The sequence below is a fragment of the Gymnoscopelus microlampas genome (genome assembly GCF_963454915.1).
Source record: "Gymnoscopelus microlampas genome assembly, chromosome: 6".
Taxonomy (NCBI): Eukaryota; Metazoa; Chordata; class Actinopteri; order Myctophiformes; family Myctophidae; genus Gymnoscopelus; species Gymnoscopelus microlampas.
In genome coordinates, this window is record NC_139943.1 from 6,307,027 (window position 1) to 6,317,360 (window position 10,334).

Here is a 10,334-nt window from a genome sequence, read left to right on the forward strand (position 1 = left end):
CATATAGGCTACATTTATTTAATATAATATTTATATAGTAAATATAAATGGTGAGGTGCTATGTCAAAAACACTGGATACACATCATGTTATTCTCAGCAAAACCATCTATTAAAGTTTATTTAACATGAATTCACCTGAGTTCTGTGTCTTCAGGGCCGACATGTCAATCTGCAAGGCTGTAAACACATGAATTAAAATTGTAATAGTTATTTAAATAATCTTAAACATAAACAGAGTGAGGCCTCACATTAAGAGAACATGAAAAGACTGGATTCACATAATGTTATGCAGAACTATTACATTACATCATTTTATGCAGAACTCTTACATTAAAGGAGTAGTTCACCCCCAAAATGACTTTTTTTTAAGCCTTCTAACTGATAGAAAAAGATCAAATTGATAGAGATTTTTTTGTTTTGTTTTGTCACGTTTTGCTAATCGTGCTCTGCCACGTTTTGGCAAAGACAGAAAGACTTCAGGGCTAATGTGTCATTCTGCAAGGCTGTAAACACATTAATTTAAACTTTCATAATCATTTAAATCAAACAAACAGAGCATGGCCAAACATTAAAAAGAAGTTAAGAGGAAGTGTGTGTGTGTGTGTGTGTGTGTGTGTGTGTGTGTGTGTGTGTGTGTGTGTGTGTGTGTGTGTGTGTGTGTGTGTGTGTGTGTGTGTGTGTGTTGTGTCCAAGAAAAAGATTATTCTGCTTATTCTGCTCTTGACTCTTGTTTTGAGTTTCCTACCCCAGGGTACATGGGGGTACATGGGGTACCTGGGGGGTACATGGGGTACATGGGTGGCTCTGTGTCCCCATAGGATCCCACTCTAAACAAGGTCTGTTTAAAAGGATCCTATGGAGAGACACAGAGCCCAGGAGGGACCTGGGCTGTTCCCCTCTCCCCTCTCTGGGGAAGAACCTCCGGAAAAACAGGGACTCAGGCCAGCAATTGTATGGGAAAATGAAGGCCTGTCCCTCGGATAAGATTAGTGTAACGGTCCCTTAATAGCCTGGAGGTCTGTTAGAGTGGGATCCTATGGGGAAACACGGAGCCACCCATGTACCACATTTCCAATGGGCACAACCCACACACTCAGCTGTGCTGCTCATCCCACAAATGCATTTCTTACAAATGCTCCACGATTCCACTGAACTTTTCTTTCATAGTAATTTAAATAATACATTTATATAGTAAATATAAATATAGTGAAGTCACATGTCAAAAAGACTGGATACACATCACGTTATTCTCAGCAGAACCATATTAAAGTTTATATGAGATGAATTCACCTGAGTTGTCCGTCTTCAGGGCTGCCATATCATTCTCTAATGCTGTAATCACATGAATTAAGACATTTGCATTAATTTAAATAATTGTATTGTATAGTTAATATAAACAGATAAGAGGGCACACAACAGATGTGATCAAACAGATGAAAACGATTGGATGGCCATTAATGTCCTTCTACAGTAGAAACATCTGTTAAAGTTGTTGTTACCTGTATTCCTTGTCTCCAGCTTCTCAATCAGCTTTTCAATCCTGTCGTGGTCAGAGGTGTAGCCTGGTGTAACCTGGGGCACGGCCTCTCCAGCTAACTTGGGGGGTCCATCCCATGGATATGGTTTATCCGACTCGTGGGGTCCATTCCAGGAATATGGATTATCCGACGTGGGTGGTCCATCCTGTCCTTGAGCCACAGTCCTGGACAAACACAACAGCACCACCACATGGAGCAGCAGAGTAACAGCAGCCTTCATCCTTGTGGTGGATGAGAATGTATCAGACAGGATGGATCAGCTTTATACACTGTAGCTCAGCACAAGCTCATGAATATTTAATTTTGTGGGAAAGCCTGTTGCTCTGCGTCCTCCAACAGGCTTCATCAGGGACGTGCACAGATAGACTCTAGGTGGTGCTAGAGCACCTGCCCTTTGCCCTCTTGGCCAGAAGAAGTGCCCTTTTTTTCAGTTTACAGCAGGGGTCTTCAACAGGGGGTCCGGGGCCCCTAGGGGGTCCTCAGATTTACTACAGGGGGTCCGCCAAATCTTTATGTGATATGATTTATATTTTTACCATAACCACTCGAAACCTAGCATCCCTTTTCTGAGGAGAACTTTAGCCAAAAATAGCCGATCTACAAGCTCACAACGGGCGTTGTGGGCTTGTAGATCGGCTATTTTTGGCAAAGAGGTATAGGTGTAGAGGGAAAAAAGAGCAGACCAAGTAAACAAAAAAAAGTATAATTTACTTGAGCACCTGCCCCTCAAAATGTCTGTGCACGCCACTGGGCTTCAATAAACAAAAAGCTGCCACATAGTCCATGGCTCTTCAATATGGGGTCTGGGACCACCAAGGTTATGTTCATATATTTAAAATAACAATATAGCACCACCGTTGATGTCACGCACCCCCTAGTGGGTGCTCGCGCATGCACCACAGTTTGGTAATCCCTGGTATCCTAATATAAAAAAGTCATTGAGACCACCTGGGTGCAAAAAAAGGTATCAGCCCTGCAGAAATTTAGACGTGGTTACATTCTTAAAGAATGTGTTGCTGTTATCAGTGATATAAGCTTCAAGTCATGTCGTGTCACATAATATTCTAATCCCTGTTTAGCTTCCACACAAAGCTATATCCTACTATCCTACTATAATTCTAGTAACCTCTGTCCGTCTGTAGTGGTGAGTGAGTGAGTAGGTGAAGCTACCCGGTTCTCCTCAGTGGCTGGACCAATTGCTCTGATTTTGCACACAGCCATTGACCATTACCATCTGAACTTAACTGTGAAGCCCGTTTTTCAATTTCATCAAATCTCAGCTTCTTATTAGCATTTTTGTTTCAAACACTGTCGCCATGGTTAAGGGGCTGCCCAGCTATGGGACGAACTGCCTCCCGGGTTGCCAGATCATGTGCGCATATCCCCCCACGGATGCGTCGACCGGGTATGGTCTAGTAAACATAAAAGCATACAGACACCTCACCTCAACCATCTACAAAGTTACACAATTAAAAGTTAAAGTAATCAAAATGTCAGATAACATATACGTGCAGAGGTTGTCAAATAAAACAAATTGTTGAAGCAACAACTAGTTCAAACAATATATTAGAAAAGAATACAATGCATACAATACAATATAGCTGAATAGGCTACCTATTGAATTTACTATTACTTTACTTCTCGTTTGACCTTTGAGAGATGAACTTGCAACCTTATATCTGTGTGTGTGTGTGTGTGTGAGTACAATAAGTGCATTTATTGTGAGTCTCCTACATCCTGTTGGTTGTACATACCATGTTATATGATCACTTTCCTATTCAACCCTTCATCCATTATGTCTATGCTATACAATGCCAGATACAAAACATCTTTGCGACAAGCGTCCACTTTCTTTGTTTCTACTCAACTGTATACCTAAACAACGCCCTTCTCCAGTGTGACTGCATTGCGGCGCAGTTGTTCAGCTGTAAACGTAGGGTGTGATAATGGTCGTCTGAGTGTCGGAATGCATGCAGACCAAAGCTATTGCAATCCTTTATGGCAATCTGGTACCATAGCATAGCTTACGGTTGTTTCAAAAATAGTGAAAATATACAAGCTCACAACGCATAGCCTCACGATGTATAAACTCTTTGGATAGCGTCAGCAGAGAAGCAATTATTAACCTATATAACAGACTATTGCATTTTAACTGCAACAGTTGACAAACGGATATACATTGTGGAAACAGCCAGCCAATGGAGACGGTCAGCGGGGTGGGGGGGCACGGTTTGGATTCCAGCAGCTCTCCGGTTAGTTCCCAAATCACGCGTCACTGACCGACAGTATAGGCAGTGTTGCCAGATTTTGCGATAGACAAAAGCAACCAGGTCTATGAAAACAAGCCCAAAAGAAGCGACTATAGGCCACATTAGCACTTTAAACCTATAGCAACTGCTGTTTTACCATAGCAACCGCCCATTAGACCATAACAACCACCTATTATACCATAGAAACCACCTTTGGACCCTGGCAACCACTGTTCTACCCTAAAACAAACTATGTTTAACACTACTCAAACTATGTTTTATACTGTCAACACTATCAAAACTTTTAACACTACTAATACTTTAAAACATTTGACACCTTTAAAACCTTGAACACTACTAATACCTTAACTAATGCTGTAATACCTTTAACACTATGAATACTTACTATTAATATTCTTAGTGATCCCACACCGTTTCTTCAGGAACAGTACGTTCTAGTTATTATTGCTATTATTATTAATATGATTGTGAAATGGGGCATTCGGCATAATTACTTTTACTTCAGTACGAAATACATTTTGATGCCAGTACGTTTATACTTTTACTGGAATAACATTGTGAATACAGGACTTACATGAGTATTTTTTTTACATTGTGGTATTGCTATACTTTTACTTAAGTAAAGTAAGTAGTCTGAGTAGCCTACTTCTTCCATCACTGCCAGTAATGATGACTCATACAGTGATTATGTCAAGTTTTCAATAAAGTTGGCTTTCTACTGTAAGCGCAACAGGAGACGACCAGCTCCACTTACAACCACCACCAAAGAACCTGGCATCACCTCAGATTACCCTAAAACATCCACTGTACGGTGTGGGAGGGAGCGAGGGACAATAGTGCAGAAAAGTGAAATACAGAGAAGGGATTAGGAGGAAAAGAACCAGTAAAAGTAGCGCACACAACAGCCAGCGTAACCAAATTCCCTCTCTGCTCTCCATTGGCCGGCACTCACAAAGCCTCAGCGTCCCCACAAAGGACCAATCACACAAGAGCATGCAGTGGGGCTGGGCGGGGCCAGAGAAATGGGTCAGAGTGACTGAGTCATCTCAGTTCAACCGGGGAAAGAATTATCATAACTTTTTAAGTAACTTACATAACTTTATGTCCTCTATGCACAAAATGATGTAGCTTTACAGGTAACAGTGCATGGAAAGAGGTGCAAATGGACCATGAGAACTATGTATTCATATAGACCCCTTAACAGACGACGTCACACTGATAAGAACCAGTATGCGCCCAACCAGTATGCGCGCAATGAAACCCATTCTGTCAGGTCTCGCTAGGACGTGCCTCACTAGCCAACACACAAGAGGGAGTTGGGGTGTGCTGAAACCAGCGCACCCCGAAACAACAGGTTGGGAATTGATTGCGTGAAACAATCACCTGTGCATCCAGTCTCAATGTTAGTAAACAAATAATTGGTCTATAGGGGATGGCCCACGGTTCCCCAATAGGCTGCCCGTGGGCAACTGTCCGGCCCGCACCAACATTTATTTTTTATTGTATTTTATTTGTATAAAAACAAAAAAAAACATGTTTTATTTTATTTTTTTCCTTGGGAAGGTTGGCTTTTGCTTTCCTAGTTGTCTCTTTATCAGCCAGGCTACTGTACGTTTGAGAGCAATGCCTTGTTTATGTTTTATATTTAAGACGAGGAATACAAGAACGGTCGGTCGCCCCAAAACACGCTCGCCCCGGGTCTAATCCGGCGACCTCGGAACGGAACAAAAAAAAACATGTTTTATTTTATTTTTTTCCTTGGGAAGGTTGGCTTTTGCTTTCCTAGTTGTCTCTTTATCAGCCAGGCTACTGTACGTTTGAGAGCAATGCCTTGTTTATGTTTTATATTTAAGACGAGGAATACAAGAACGGTCGGTCGCCCCAAAACACGCTCGCCCCGGGTCTAATCCGGCGACCTCGGAACGGTCGCCTCCGTGAAAATAATGGGGGACATCGTTGTTTAGGGAAGAGTCTTCGGGTTACCAAGACGAGCCGTAAAAAACATTATTTTGAGTTTCAGTATGTACCACTAGCTGCTGTTATATAGATTTTCAAGCAGACTGTAACAATCAAATATTTAAGTAAATGGTTGGCTCTCAACCTATTTTGTTTCAACTTTCAAGAGCGCATTTTTTTCCTTGTGTGACCCTCAACACAGGATTGAAGAATCCCAGGCCTAAATTATTAGTACCACAACCAATAGACATCATAATAATGGTGGTAAGAGCAGCAACAACAACACTAGTATCTAGAATCGAAACTGAACATGGTAGAAGTCTTTTTATTATATTTATTTTTCTGTTATTTTTAATAATTTAATTGTATTTCATTTAATTCATATTTTTGGTTGGTTTCTTTGTTTTGTCCAGGAGGTTGGCATCACCCGACCTGAGGGAGCGTGGCGTTGGAGTTCAGAAAGGTAGTAGAGAGCCTGGTTGAGGGCCTTGTTTGTAGGTAGTGATCAGTAATTGCAATAATTGAAGTGAAATACCACATCTGCAGCCAGCATTGAGTTCCTGCATATAGGCTGTCTGCTGTTGAACTTTTGGAAGACACCGATACTAGTGTAGGCAAAGGGTGTGTGACTTTTTGGGGTTTGGTCTATGACATAACTAGAAGAATATGTTTGAACCGTGATGTAAAATTGTAGCCTACTGTGACAAATACACATAAACATAAATCAAATTGCACCCCAGAAATCCTGTGCCCGCTCAGTGTCAAGTTCATGTGAGATGAATTCACCCGGGTTCTCTGTCTTCAGAGCCGACACATCATTCCTGGAATCCTGTATCTATAACAGAATTAGTATTAACTTGGCATTGAAGACACAAACTGTATTGAAGATGCAAGATTTTGCTGTGCTATGACGCGGAATTTGAATACTAATGAAGTACTCAATTCAGTGACCTATGTTCAATGAAGTGAACGACAGGTCGTTCAGTTAATGTGTGAATTCCTTCGCCAGCAGCCATTAATTATCACCTCAAGAACAATAGCCACACACATGATAAGCCTTCACCTCAGAGTTAGACTAGTCAGACCAGCCCAGCCCCTCCTGCGTGCAGCGTATCAGATGCGTATCAACGTATCCGATATGACGTCTCGGACGTTTTTGGATGTATACGATGGCACCGGAAAAAAATCTGCAGGCCACACTGCGTATACAGCGTACCGGTAGAACACACCACTGGCTTTGGGGAGAGAATCTGTCCGTTATGCTCCCTACGCTGCGGTACCTTTAGTTAGGGGGTAGAGGGGGCAGCAGAGTGAACAGTCCATGATGCGGGTGGGTAGGGTCAGTCATGTTGTTATTGGCCCTGGTCCAGTGGTGTAAAGTACATTTACCCAAGTACTGTACTTAAGTACAATGTTGAGGTTGTTTTTACTTTACAGTTGTTTAGCGGGTCAGGGAGGTGTCCCAGAATAGCAACTTTTGCGGGGAATATGAATATTTTTTGTCCTAAATCCCATATTAGTGGCTTTAGCAACTTGAACCTGGAATAGGGCCCTTGGTCTCTTCTCATCTGGCGTAGAAAGAAAATACGTTTCTGTGTTCTTTTTTACAAGAGAGACCATGAACCAGTGGTGGGAAAAGTACTCATATTTTTCTTACTTAAGTAAAAGTATCAATATTGCAATATAGAAATACTGTTACAAATGCAATAACATAAATATATAATACAATACAAATATGATAAACTGGTTAAAAATGATCATTAAAACATACAATAGACACAACAGTGCTTTAGAATGTGTCTTTATTGACAACATGAATATGAGCATTATGGAAGCTCTTTAATGTAATGCTACCAGGACCAGTGGTGGAAGAAGTACTCACATTTTTACTGGAGTAAAAGTACAAATACCATTTACAAGTACAAGTTACAATTTATACATTTACACTCTTATCCACAATGACTTATAAGTATAACCACAATGTAGAAATACTCTATTACAATAAAATACCTGGAAAAGTACAAAAGTATTGTCATAAAAACATACAGTACTCAATATGCAGAATGGACTATTTCACTGTTTTCTTTTTGTCAAAATCTTTCAAAAATAGCAGATCTACAAGATCATACCATGATGCATTGCAACACATCATTGTGAGCCTGTAGATCTGCTATTTCTGAATAGTAAGTAAAGTAGTATGATTATGATGATGATGTTTATGATGATAATGATGATGATGATGAAGAAGATGATTATTAATAAAATAAAAGTATCTCTAAATTGTACTTAAGTAGAGTATTTGAGTAAATGTACTCAGGGAGTTTCAGGCCGTGTCAGTAGCAGTGTTACATAGAATAGAGCAGAAAACCACTGAATGTGTTGTGATTGAGTGCGCTATCATAGAGCCTGTTGGAGATAGGACTATAACCACTATAACCATGCATCCTCATGTCTACTGTGTCTCCCTGCTCCATCTCTAGTATCACTCCATTAGATATGTATTCTAAACTAACATGATTATTGTATCCATAGTTATTAATGAGTAGCTGATTATTTTTATGCATCCTGATATCCATATACTGTGATGGTCCCGAGGCAGCTGCAGTGAATCTGAAGTAATAAACTCCTTTCACTGTAGATTGAAAATAACCTAAAACACACACACACACACACACACACACACACACACACACACACACACACACACACACACACACACACACACACACACACACACACACACACACACACACACACACACAAATAATAAGATTTTAAAACATTGGTTCTCAATGTGGGGTCCGAGGGTCAAGGTCCCTGAGGGGGCTCCAGGGTCCCCAGGGAAATGTAATAATAGAGCATCAAAATGAACCTTATTTTATAATTATTAGAAATAGCAGATCTACAAGCTCACAACACATTGTGATGAGGCATGTTCTGAGCTTGTAGATCTGCTATTTGCAAAACATTGTGATTAATCTGGAATAATCTTCAGATGGGGGTCCAGGTCAATGTGGAGGTGCGACATGAACATGTTTGAGAACCACTGATTTATATCATTGTTAATTAATTATATAAATCATTATCATTGTTTATTAAAACCAATGGCATTAACTCTCACTTCTCTCATCTCATCCTGTCTATTGGTTTAAATAGGAAACAGACCTTGAAGATGTATGTACATTACTGTAATATTTATGTAATGTCTGATAGACTGATAGATGTAAGTTGAGGAAACTAATTGATTGTATAAAGTTAATTAACATGAATGAATCATAATATACCTGTAGTTGGATTGTATGCGTTGCCGATGTTAGTGATGACTCTCTTGTAGACCAGAGTGGTTTCAGAACTAAATGGTCCAACCCATCCAGAATAACTCAAACCAACAGAAAAGGCCACCTTTGGTTTGTCTGTCAACACAAGAACATTATCATATTGTTTATAATATTAATAAAAGCATATATTATACTATTAATTCAATACACCAATCAAAATGTATTAAATATATTGTCTTGCAGTACAGGAGCTTACTTTCAACTATCAGCTTCAACAAGACAAAGTAGTACAACTCAGTGATGGAAAGTAACTAAGTGCATTTACTCAAGTACTGTACTTAAGTACAATTTAGAAGTAATTTTACTTCACTGGAGTATTTCCAATTTTCAGTACTTTTACTTCTACTCCACTACATCTCAGAGGCAAAAATTATACTTGTACTACAATCATTTGAAAACTTCAGTTACTAGTTACGTTGTAGATTTTGATTGTTATTACAAAACATACATACCACTTCAGCCGTATATATATTCTGGCTATTTGAAAATAGTGGATCTACAAGCTCACAATGCGTCACATCACGATGCATTGTGAGGTTTTTATACGTTTTGAAAACTTGAAATGGGACATTCTGCATAATGAGTACTTTTACTTTTGCATATTTAGATACCAATACTTTTGTACTGTTACATTGCAGTATTGATACTTTTGCTTAAGTAAAACGTTTGAGTACCACTGGCAAAACTAAACAGTGGCTCCAGTACTTCATAGAACATTATTGTAGTGAGGTTGTGAATATTCAGTAAGTCTGCAGTAGGATCTTAGTGACTAAGTTCAGTAAGAGTGGGACAGACATTCTGAGATACAGGAGGAGGCTAGAACATGTTTTTTATTTTCAAATAAAACAGGAAGCTTTCTAAAGGTCTAGCTGCAGCATTTAGAAGTAGTTGTTATCTCTCGACTGTCATGATAGGAGAACCAGTATAAAGATCATTGTAATACTTTAATCTACTTGTAAAAACATTGATTTAACTTCCAATAAAAGGTCAGGTGGTTTCATTCACCTCATTGGTCAGACTCATCAGTGATATTTTAACCCATTAAGATCTGAGGCCTTCTAAATCACTAGTTCAAACTTTTTCATCCCAAGGACCCCCTAAAATTATATGTATTTGGCCGGGGACCCCCCATCTGAAAATATTTTGTGCCAAGGACCCCCAGAACACTTTCAAGATTTTTCAAAAATGTTCAAACATAGCAGATCTACAAGCTTGCAGCTTCTAGGTCTGC